The 12,507-nt window shown below is 35.0% G+C and overlaps 1 protein-coding gene across 16 annotated transcripts in view; it reads left to right on the top strand.

Moving 5' to 3' along the window:
• HDAC9 (histone deacetylase 9) overlaps positions 1–12,507 on the top strand; it is a 996,855-nt gene that overhangs the window by 370,076 nt on the left and 614,272 nt on the right. Inside the window, exon 1 of one of the 16 annotated variants that reach the window (XM_037836855.1) lies at positions 9,507–9,615. The exons of the other annotated variants lie outside the window; for them this stretch is intronic. The gene's annotated coding sequence lies outside the window, so the exon portion shown is untranslated. Of the gene's footprint in view, positions 1–9,506; positions 9,616–12,507 lie in introns of those variants that run through there. 16 annotated transcript variants of the gene reach the window in all.

Genomic DNA, 12,507 nt, shown 5'->3' on the forward strand with positions numbered 1-12,507 from the left:
CCTAGCAAGGGAAACAGGAAATTCCAGAGAACACTAGACTCAGCAAACCTATAAAATCTGAGAAAGCAGACCATTATTTCTGGAGACTTTTCACATAACACTTTGGGAAGCAATGACTAATTAGTTTTTGGTCTTAACAATAGCACTTTCAGGGGCTTTTTTCTTCTTTTATAGCTTTCATATTAGGGAAAGAAGGAAAGGAGCTCTGAATGATGAAATATTGGCAGCGTATGCACTTGCTTCTCTGTAGGAGCTCCACTCTTTGATCCTTGGTACAATTACTTCCATTGCCTGGCTGGTGTTAACCGGCTGAAAAGTAACAACGGATTGTTGCAGGCACAGCGACGTCCTAATACGCTTTGCCTCTAATAACTGACTGATTATGTCCAATTGAAGGCTCTGTTTTCTCTATTCCTAAATTCTTTGTTGTAGGATGTTAAGCCCTTAAAGAAACAGAGGTGCTTGTTCAAGCCTAAAGCCTCATCTTTTGCATGACAGCCCTTTGCCTAGCCACCCACTCCCAACTGTCGGCAAATGTTATGAGTTCAGTCTTCTTGCTTTTTATATGTACTTAATTAATTTCTTATGCATTTATTTATTTATTTATTTTTAAGAATTTCACTTTCATATGTATCTATCTTAACTCAGGTGGCCTTCCTTGATTCTGCTTTCATTTCTCATTCCATGTCCTATCAATCATCGAATCCTATCAGCTTTGCGTCTCACCACCTCTGCTACAATCCTGCTGGTCCCACCCTCTATCGTTGCTCTTAGGTTATTGCAATAGGCACCTAACTAATCTCTGCACTGCCCTAAACTCCACCTTACCCCCCAGACACTACCAGCCAGTTTATATATATATGTATTAGAGTAGTTGTAGGTTTACAGAAAAATCATGCAGAAAATAAAGTTCCTTATGTCATCTATCTCCCCTGAAATATAGCTACTAGTATAATTATAATAATATTCTTTCATCAGTAATAAAGGTGCCACAATTTATTTTAAACCGAGCAACCCAAGTGAGCTTTAAGAAGTCGCATCATATCTCTCAATTTGTTCAGAACCGTCAAGTAGCTCCTCATCTCCCTCAGAGTAAAAGCAAAAATACTCTTCAGAAGTTACAAGGCCCTACCCAGATCTCTTCTTCTCACACTCCAGTTGATCTCCTGCTACTTTTTCCTACCACATGGGCCTCCTTGTTCTATAGCTATTGTGCCAAGCATGCCCCCACTTCAATGCCTCTGTACTTGCTGCTCCTTCTGCCTAGAAAGTTTATCTCCCAGATAATCTGCTTGGTGCTTGGCCTCACCTCTTCAGATCTATGTCCAATTGTCACCTTCTCAGAGAGGCCTTTGCTGACTACCCTCCGCCCACACTACCCCATCTGTATTGGTCAGGGTTCTCTAGAGAAATAGAATCAACAGGAGATATCTGTAATATTATGTGATTTTAATAAGAATTTATTGGCAATAGGCAGGTCCAAATTCGGTAGGACAGGCTGCTAGCTGGGAACTCCAATGAGGTTTTTTGATGAACTCCCCAATGGAAGCTGACCGACTGAAGTAAAGATGAAAATTTTCTCTTCTGTCTGCTGAAATCATCACTTCTCCTTTTAAAGCATTCCACTGACTGGATGAGCCATTTCTCATTGTTGAAGGCAATCCCATCAATTGATTGTAGATGTAATCAGCCATAGATGCAATCAATGTACTGAAGATTTTAAATGCACAAAATACCCTCACAGTAACAATCAGGCCAGTGCTTGCTTGACCAAATATCTGGACACCAAAACCTGGCTGAGTCGACACATGAACTTAACCATCACACCATCCCACTCTCTCTTTTCCCTACTTTCTCCATTCCACTCATCACCAACCTATAAGGTGTATATTTGCTTGTAGAACATAAACTTCATAGAGATAGGGACTTTGTTTTGGAACTGCTGTATTCCAGATGCCTAGAACAATGTCTGCTATGAAATGGGGACTCAATAAATATGTGATATTTGTTGAATGAAAAATGATATTGTGTTGTAACCATTATACTGACCTATTTCTTCTTTGGATTTTTAGATTATGAAACCTTGCATATGGTGGGTACTCAGTAAACGTTACTGGATTAGTGAATGGAGAAACATTCATTTAAAATTGACATAGGTAACTTATCAGAAGTCTGATGATGCAAATTACCCTTAGTCCCTTAGATTCTGGATCTTTGTTAAAGCATTATAATGCACTTACATTTGCATCTTCACCTGGAAACAGGAATAATGCTATTTTCTACCTACTCAATACTAAAAATTGTGTTGACAGTTTGAATGTTCACTTTGCATACTTGAAATGTCTGGAAGGAAGGGGGCTGTGCTTAGTGATATACTACTACAAAAGGAGGATCAATGTCTTCGATTATGTGGTCTATGTCAAACTAGAGTCAAATAATAGAAATGTTTAATCCTTGTATTGATGACTCCTGATTATTTTCTTAAGATACTGAAGTGATATATGAGAAATATTAAGTTTTATAAAGTCTTTCACTGCTGATTTCCTCAATGTGTTGCTCAATCAGAATTTGATTAAATGATATTTTTGAGGAGATTTCTTCTCCAAATAAAATAGCATAAAAGAATATTCTTTGTGGTCTCCATCGCAAAAGTTTAGGCAATAATATCAATAGAACAAAAAAGTCTGCAGTTTTTGAAAGCTGGTGTAATCCTATTAGGAACTCTTGTGAGTAATGGTAAGGTAGACGGGAAAAGAATCTTCAATTCCATTCATTTTTTCAGTTAGAGAATCTATATGTTGTTGTTTTGTTTTCACACCAATTTCAAGATAGATATTTAGGAATTCCATCTGTGTTAATGATTTTAAGTAGTGGAATTGTTGTGAGGGACTGTTTGATGCTTCACACATACAATAGACATTTCTTGTAACTTCTTTCAAAAGGAAAGGGTATAAAACCCCTCATAATCTGCTAAGAATGGTTGTACTTTGTAAATAGGAACTCAATAGATTATGTTTACTTAAAAATTTTGCATTTGCTAAATGGGGTTTCATTTTAATACACAATTTATAGTTAACTCATCATGTGTTAGGAGTACCAGACAATGAAAAGTCAATGGCGGGTTACCCCTGTTTATTTTTTGAAGGAAGAAATAGATGGATAAGGAATTGATTTGATGTGATGGAAATAATGGGATTGCTGGTCCTGAAATTTGAGCCCTGTTATGTATCATTCAATGGTGAATACATTATACTCTACTAATACCACTGACATACATTTTATTATCTAATGATTCTTTTTAGGATGAGGCCAATGTGAAGAGAGGGAGATTTACTAAGGCTCTTTTCCAATGGTCCTGGAGATTTTATATACTAGTTAAAACACTATAAATCTCCTCATAGCATTGGCAATCCAGTATCAGGTTTTCTAAGCTGATTTTAATTAAAGTTGATTTTAGGCTCAATTTCACTTCATTTGAAGTTAAAATGGTCTGTGAAAAGTAGTCTTTTATGTATGAGGGTATAAGGAGAATTTTAAGAGTGTATGTGTATGTGTATGTGGTATGCATGTGTGTTTATGTATACGTAATATATTCAAGAACACTAAAGTGAGGCCTGCCAAAAATATCACATGGCTTTTTTGTTACTGCAGTTTGTTTGAGCTCTAGCCAGAGGAACTTCAGCCAACTAAAATCAGTCTCTTTTACTCACCAGTGTATACCCATTGGCTATGTGGTCATGGACAACTCATTTAACTCTTCTCAGTCTCTCTGTGCTGGTCTGTAATGTTTTTTAAAAATGCCTTCCATAAAAATATGGAAGAAGACATAAAGGGAAAAACTGCAAATTTTATATGTTGCGGACTGAGAGATAATATGTATATATATGTGTGTGTGTGTATATATATATATATATATAAAACACATATTTTAATATGCTTGGTTAATATATAAAGAGTTTCTACAAATCAACAGGAATGAGTCAAACTCAATATAAATATATACCAGTAATATGCAAACACAATTTAAAAATAATTCAAATGATCAATAAACATCTGGCAGATGCTTAAATTCAGACGTTATTAAGAAAATTAAAATCAACTTTCTCTGTTTTTCTATTGCTATCTTTATATTTTTAAAGTCAATGTTACTTTGTTTTGTTTACAAATATATTGAATATATGTCAAGATTACTATTTTATTATTACCTTTCTCTTTGTGAATTTCCCCATCTATTTTGCTTGTTTGTTATTCCAAATAAATTTTATTATTTTATTAATGTTGGCAAAAATTCTAAGTAAAATAGAAATTATGAATAATAAAATGTTTTGTGGAAAAAATCAATAGGAGATATGCTTCTTTACCCTGGGGATTGGTAAAAACTTTCAAAAGATTGGTGATACCCAGTGTTGGTAATGATATGGGGAACTGGGAACTTTGGTATACTATTTGAAACATTTTGGAAACCATTTTATCATTTAAAATTTTTAAATATAATACTTTGCCAGAAATTAGACTTTTAGGATCAACTTATCTATGGAAATATTCTTACCTGTGTGCAAACTTAGGCATATAGGATTTTTATTTGAAATCACAAAACAATTGGAGAATGGTTAAAATACTATTATACTGCTATACATTAGAATGGGATAGAACCATACACCTAGACATGAAAAGACGTCCAGGACATTGTTAAGTGAAAAGATAAATTATATGCTATGTATTTTATGTTATATAATGTGTGTGTGTGTGTGTGTGTGTGTGTGTGTGTGTGTGTGTAAATGTGTGCATGTTGATGTTTGCTCAAAGAAAATGGCTTTGGCACTCAACAAGCAAAAATCACAGCATTGGCCTGGGTCATAGATCATGTACAAAGATATGGCTACCAAATTGCAGCAGGAAATCACTCTTTAGCAAATAATGTCTCTGATTGCTAATGAGTGAAAGAAGAGTGAATTTTTAGCCCCCAGAGCAGAAAATGAGAAAATAAAAACAATACAGTTAAAACAAGCAATGGGTGAAGGGATCAACATCTGAACAGACACCAAATAAGACTTCAATCTACAAAAGAGCAGAGTTAAAATAATTATATTTATTGAATGAAAGGAAGTTTCTTGAAATGAAGACAGAAGTAGTGGCACTGCAGGCCCAGTAAGATCAGGCTCTCACCCAGACAGATAGGGAGATAGAATTGAGGTTTCTGGCCTCAAAATTAGGTTTCAATAACACTAGCTTTATAATATTAATTATTTAGTAGTATTTGTATTTACCTGCCTAAAGATATCTTTGCGATTTCATCACCTATGGATATAATAAAGTGTCTAAAGTGGGAGGGGGGACAAACCCAACCCCTTCCCCTTGCCCCCTGTATTAGGGTTTTCTAATGAAACAGAGCTGAAAGGAGATATCTGTAAATATTATAAGATTTTTATTAGAATTGTGTCACATGACTGTGGGGATGGGCAAGTCCAAATTCTGTAGGCAGGCTGCAAGCCGGGAACTCCAATGAAGGTTTTTGATGAATTCTCCAAGAGAAGCTGGCTTGCTGAAGTAGAAATAGGAATTCTTTCTTCTGACTGCTGAAACCATTACTTCTTTTAAAGTCTTCAACTGATTGGATGAGACATCTCTCATTGTTGAAGGCAATCTCCTCAGTTGATTGTAGACGTAATCAGCCATAGATGCACTCAATGTACTGAAGATTTAAGTCCACAAAATGTTATTACAGTAACAGCCAGGCCAGTACTTGCTTGACCAAACAACTGGACACCAAACCTGGCTAAGCTGACACATGAACTTAACGACCATCCTCCTTACTGTCCAAATCCAATCCCAATAGATGTTCTAATTAATCCCTGTTAAATCACAGTGATGTTAAATTACTAAGAGAAGTAGTGAATTTGAAAATGGTTTTTGTGTCTGTCATGATATGACTTTATTCTTAGTACTTGGACTTATGTAGAATGTGCATCATATGTAACTCTGGATGAGTCTGAATAACCCTCACTTGACAAGCAGTCAAGTCCTGCATAGCTCGTTATTTATGGTGCTGCCTGGTGGTTTTGAATATGCTAGATATTTATTTTCTGGTAATCCCAGAAAACAAAAATGGGAAGATTGCCATATATAGGAGTTTTCAATCAATCCCTTCTTCTCTTTCATTGTGACTGTGCAGTCTCTGTTTCCCTCATTCTACTTCTATCTTCATTTCTTTTCTCATGCTCTCGAGTTCTAGGGCTAGTTTTATATGAGTATCAGAAGCAAATTGTAATTTTACTTCCTAATAGTCATGCTAAAATTTGAAATGTTTAGAATTCGTTAAATCAAGAGGACCAATTAAGTAAAATCTGACTGGCTGCCAATCATTATATTCTCTTACTTATATGAAGACCCGAGAACTTTTGCCATCTTATTTCTACTCTATCAAGTTCCCAACTGCCTCTTCACCTTAGATGCCATTCTGCTCACTGACGCCTCTTCTTCTCATTCCTCCAAGGTACCCTGGGCTCTTCTGGGTCTACCCAGTTCTCTTTCACAGGGTCACTGCCTGTGATTTCTTCATTTGATCCAACAACTTCAGAGGTCCTAGCCCTTGTTATTCCTGTCTTCTCACTGAAAAAGAGACCCATTAGTAGTTTGAAAAATCAGTTTAGTTGATTGAAACTAGCATTTCAAGAATAACACAAGATCAAAAGTATCAGAGTATGTAACATGTAGTAAGAGAAGTTATCATTTCATACAATTTTTGTTTTTCTCTATATACACACTCACACGCAATGACACATACATATGCTGTACTATACAATGTAAAATCTATTTCTTATTGTTGGTTACAGTCAAAAGTTAAAAAGCCCCATCTTTTGAATTGCCTTCACTTAATGCTAGTTTGGATTAATATCCTTAGTTTATACTGAAGATCGATATAAAAAATATTTTACAAAGTTCATCATTGCACCTACTCTTAGGATATTATCAAGAAAGTTACCCAGTACATCACTTCATAATGAGGACCTCTTTTAAAAATTTCTGTATGATATTAATATAAGAATAATTTTACTTCTCCTGCTTTATTTTTAACTTTGGGACACTGTGAAATGTTTGACCAACTATGTTTACCTATGTAGTTAAAAAGACTTGAGATGAACTTGTGATCCAGCCATAAGTTAGGCTATAGGTCTTTTTTTCATGCATTTCACTTAGTCTCATTTATGACATCATTTTGTATTCCTGTTCTTGTTTCCCTCCTTATTTCTGGCATCATTTTATAAACTTACTCTCTTGTTTTTCCCCCATTTCATTATTCTTAAAGATTACCATAAATATTTTTTCTAAAATAAAGCAATAGGTGTGCATACATAGATGCTGATGGTTGTAAAAAGCCATAACCACTGTTTGCCATAATAAACAGACATGAAAAAAGTTGTAAAACTCTGGAATCTACTTGATCCTCTTACTTTCTTCAATCTCGTATATGTCTTCTTCAAACCCTGGTAATCTCGCATTTATATTTAAATACAATGTTTTCTGAAAGCTGCTTGACTTCCAGTCATCCATATTAATGTTCTGTAAGACAATTCGGTAATAAGAGCTAATGATATAGGCAGCTGGTTCAGCGAAAGGAGATCTGGCTTCTACTTCCAATTTTACAACTCTTTACTTTTGAGGACTTTGGCAACTCAGTAATTTTCTCTGGACCTTCTTGCTTCAGCTATAAAATAGATAAAATAATATCAAATATTCATAAAAGCTAAAGTCTACCGGATCATGACTCAAAGTCCCTTCTAGGTCTAGTATTTGTATATCTAAGGCCATGTCATTCTATTGCTAATAACTTCATAAGCTCTTTCATATCCAGTGCTACCTAGACATCAGTCCCTGTCTTTTAAGTATTCCATCACTTCATCCTTATTATCTGTCAGCACTTATTGTAATATGTTACTTGGACATTTGTTTTTCTTTCCATTTTGGGATTGCCTTTTATCTTCTATAGTTTTTAATATTTTAGTACTTTTGTGGCAATGTGAAATGTTAAAATTTTAAATAATTATGCTTAGAAGGCTTGAGAGTTTATACAAATACCCAGACATACGCAAATATAAAATCCATATATTTTTCTACATAGTGGTATGAAACTTGCTTGGAAGTAATAAGTTGTGATATATCTCAGCCTTTAGATGAGTATAGAGCATGGTATAGATTGAAAAATATCTTACATTTTTTAAGACGTTTTCCAATATTTACCTGTTTTGAGGTGAGACTTTGAAGGCTTATGTTTCCAAGTGAGGGCAGCTAAGATGATCGATGGCCACCAACAACTATGTTTAGGCCCATTGATATTATACACAGGACTTCTTCCTTGTCAACATGTAGCCTTTTCTGCCCTGATGTTAGTTGTGAGGAGTGGGTAGAAAGAAGCCTATTATTTTTCTCTGCCCCACTCTTCTCTCTGACAAGATCATTTACTTTGTGAAGCTTTAAGATCCACATTAATGCTTGAAAATAAGAAAATAGAGACAATATAAATGGGCAAATAAACATACCCCCCAACTTCCTATCCACAGTTGCTAGACTTACTTTCCCGCAAGCTGAGATTTGTACTCCGTGTGATCATGGTTCATCACCCCTACTGCCCTCCCACCTCCCACCTCCCACTGCTTTGTCCAATGTATCTATATATTCACCTTTCTCTCCATTAAATGGCCCATAATCAGTTGATTATCTTGGATCTTCAACAAAAACTTACGAGCCTACATTATCTGAAATACTACAGTTGTTCTCAGAGTAATCTGAACTATGCTTGTAATAGGTTTTATCCTTTTGAGTGGGGTGAGTTTACAGCATCCTTCTTTGCAATATCTATTTATAATCCTTTTTGCTATAGTGTCATGGGAAGCTGTATTTTTTATTTTTTTCTTTTCTCTAGGGTATTCAGTGGTCCTATAGTAAAGACAGTGCCTGGTTAATTAGCAGCTGGTTTGTTCACATCCCCAGAGGCTCATTCAGTCGCAACCCAGGCACAAATGTATCGCTTCAAACAGGGAAGGTAACTTTGATGTGGGGCTGATGTGATTCACAAGGAGACTGGGAATTCAGGCACTGTGGATGCCCCAGCCACTAGGCTAACTGCTGTTTGACTCCTAATATGTGGATTATTCTCCTGAAAGAACACAACTTATTGGGAGTCCCTGATTTGCCAGTGTACGACAGATAGAAACAAAATTCACAGCAGTCCTTGACCTGATACAAACCCACCTCCAAGAGAACTGAGCCAGAATCTCAGTAATCCCTGACTAGCTGGAAATTGGGAGGTCCTATTTCATCTAATACGGTTTGTTGATTTGAGATTTTTTTGAAGAAAACTCTATTTTCTTTTGATTATAAATTCCCACAGGGATAACTATAACTAATGTTATAGTATGCATTAATTTTGTGTACTATAACAAAATAGTCAGGGGAAATTATAATGACTTAATATAGTTGTATTTTCTCTGACAGAAACCTAAACCAAAGAAGACCAATGGGTAAATTGTCTTTCCCTTCTAGAGGAAAGACTGTACATGTTACAGGAAACACAGACATATACATCTCATAGAAGAGAATACGTTAAATAAACAATAAGTAAGTAATCGTTATACCATTGATGTATAAAAGTCTTGGCTTTTCAGGTGTTATGGTCTAAGATTCTAAAATAAATGTTATGCCCTTATAATAACAGCCATGGAGATGAATATTAATGAAGCTTTTAAGACATCATCTCTTTATACATTGAAAACCAAATGTTTAACAATTTGTGTTAAGTAATAGAGTACCATTCTTCCTTTGTAAAATAGAACTCATGAGCTGTAAAATGTTTTGTATGATGGTAGAACCTAGTTTGAAGTTGTGTGTCTGTACACACACATTTTCACATACATGTGTGTGAGTGTTTCTCTTTATATCTTTAAAGGGGGAGAACATATTCATAAACCCCTGCTTGCTATGACAGCTACGAATAAAAATAGAGATTTACTATCAATAGTAATAATGAAATCAGTCTCTGAATAGACAGCTCAGTATGTATGTTCTATATAGTGAGTGGCATATCCTGTAAATAAGAGGGAAAAACTAGATCACTCTATTTTATCCTCCAAATACTATATATCCAATATTATCTTGGTATTTAAATTGCTATTTCAGATATATTCATTTTATTTAAGCAGATGGAATGAGGTAATGGTATCCTAGATACAAAGGAGTCGAGTCTTGTTATTTCCCTTTGCCGGAGCTGCTTTTCAGCTCTGATGTGCAGCCGTGCCCAAAGGAGGCACTCAATAAATAAATACAATAGTGCCAACTCTGCTGTTAAGATAAATGTTTGATACCAAAATGGAAATTGTTCACATTGTATGATTTGTAACACTGTTCTACTTGAGTCATTTTTCTCAAAGTAGAATTTTGTTTTCCCTGTTTTTGCTCATTACCATCAAGTACTATTTATAATCTTTTCTCATAAGATGACCTCCATCCGTTTAGTTTAGATGTACTGAGGATAGAAAATATTATCTTTCTCATCTATTTTATTTAATGACTAAATTTCCCTAGAATATACAACTGATGTTAAGACTCAGGGATGCTATATTAATGCAAACCCAAAGCTTTTGTTTTATTTGTAACAGTGTTCTCAAATTTTGTAAGAGCTTTATCACTCTATGACCTGAGACGCTCTGCCCAATTGCCGTTACATGTTTTGTAGAAAGGCAAGCAGTTAACACTCACCCTTTCCACAATATAAGAACTCACTGCTACAAAAAAATGAATTATGCATTTTCTTAAGACAATAATAATATCACAGCAACAGAGTATGTAATTAAATCAACTGTAATTAGCTTTCACTAATCCTGGAAGGTAAAATTAGTTCTATTAGCTCAAGTCACAACTTTCTTTAAGTAGTCATCTAAATCCAATTCCATTGCATGACTTTAACTTTTTTGGTGAATATTTCATTGTTTCTCACTAGAGGCTATTTTTGAATGAGTTATAGAATTTATTTGTATATTTACATTGTTTTCTACATGGTCGTGTGAATTGCAAGGTTGTATATTGAGAGATCAGTAATTTTCTGCTTACTAAATAATTTCTCTGTGTTGCCATGGTACACGTAACTAATGATAAAATATATTGGGATTTAGTGGCTCCAATTGTGTTTTAGACTGCAACTGCCATTATTGAGAGAAAGAAGTACCTATGTTAATATGGCTTGATTTTCAGAGGGCTTTCTGAGCCATTTTTAAAGAAAATTTGAGCCCACTACTGTTCATTAGTGCCAGCAGTTGTTTTTTCTGTGTGTTATAACCAGGCCTATCTGTTCCCAAATGCCAGAGGCGGAGCTGTTTACAGACAGTTAGCAATGAAGGCATTGTTGTGAAACTTCAGCTTGCCTGAATCAAATACCTTCTTTTATGCACAGTTTATTAAATTGGTCAAAAAGATAGCTGATGGCATTATTTGGAAAATTCCTGAAAATGGCTTGACCTTTTCAAAAGGAGAAATAAAAAGAGAATAAAGTGAAGACTTTTATTTAACCTTTTGAACAAAAACCTGCTTATAAGTCAAACACATCTTGGGTATGTATGTTCAACTGCTGATGGCTTGAGAATCATTTGCTTCTTAAAGAACAAAATATGAGCTGAAGGAAAGAAAACCTTTCTTTGGAAGAAGTAAGCTCTATTTTAAAAGTGGAGATCAGTATTTAAAGAGTATGGGGCTGGCGAGGGCCTCTGTCATCAGGCCAGCCAAGAGGATGATGTGCCGAGACATTTAAATCCAGTGGGACAAACACTACCCTTTGTTGGCTCCCATAGTTTCAGACACATACACAGAGCTTCCACTAAAGTTAAAGAACTGTATCTAATTTGGAATTCAGTAGATGGCCAAAAATAAATAAGTTTATTATCACATTCAGATTATATTCCTGGTTTTGTAGGTTGATGTGTATGACATCACTGCTCTAAACCCAACCATTCATCAGCCTTGGTTTCTGGTCCTTCACATGCTGAGTGGAGGGGGAGTGGATTTTAAAAAGAATCTGTTTAGCATTGATTTGCAAATCCTTGAAAAAATAAAAAGATTAGGGATACATTTTGCAGTCAAACCTTCCCCATTACCTCAATTCTGCTCCACATGTAAATTATGTGGTTTTTTAAATTACAAAGATAATACATGCTTATTGTTAAAAGATATCAGATTACAATTGGTGGATATATAGAATAAGGCAAATATGGCAAAATGTTAAAATTGGATGGTCTGAGTATCTGGGGAGATAGAGGGATATTGGATTGGAGTTCTGTGTGTGGGATGTGTGTTATTTTTGTAACTGTCCTGTATGTTTGAAAGTATTTCAAAATAAAAAACTAAAAAAAATCACATTATAAGCAATAGTAATAATAATAATGGTAATAACACACGAAAGATCCCTTTCTGCCTCTATTTCCACTTCCTTGGGGAAAGCACAGTTAATAATATGGTTCTTCC

The sequence above is a fragment of the Choloepus didactylus genome, chromosome 5 (assembly GCF_015220235.1).
Source record: "Choloepus didactylus isolate mChoDid1 chromosome 5, mChoDid1.pri, whole genome shotgun sequence".
Classification (NCBI taxonomy): Eukaryota; Metazoa; Chordata; class Mammalia; order Pilosa; family Megalonychidae; genus Choloepus; species Choloepus didactylus.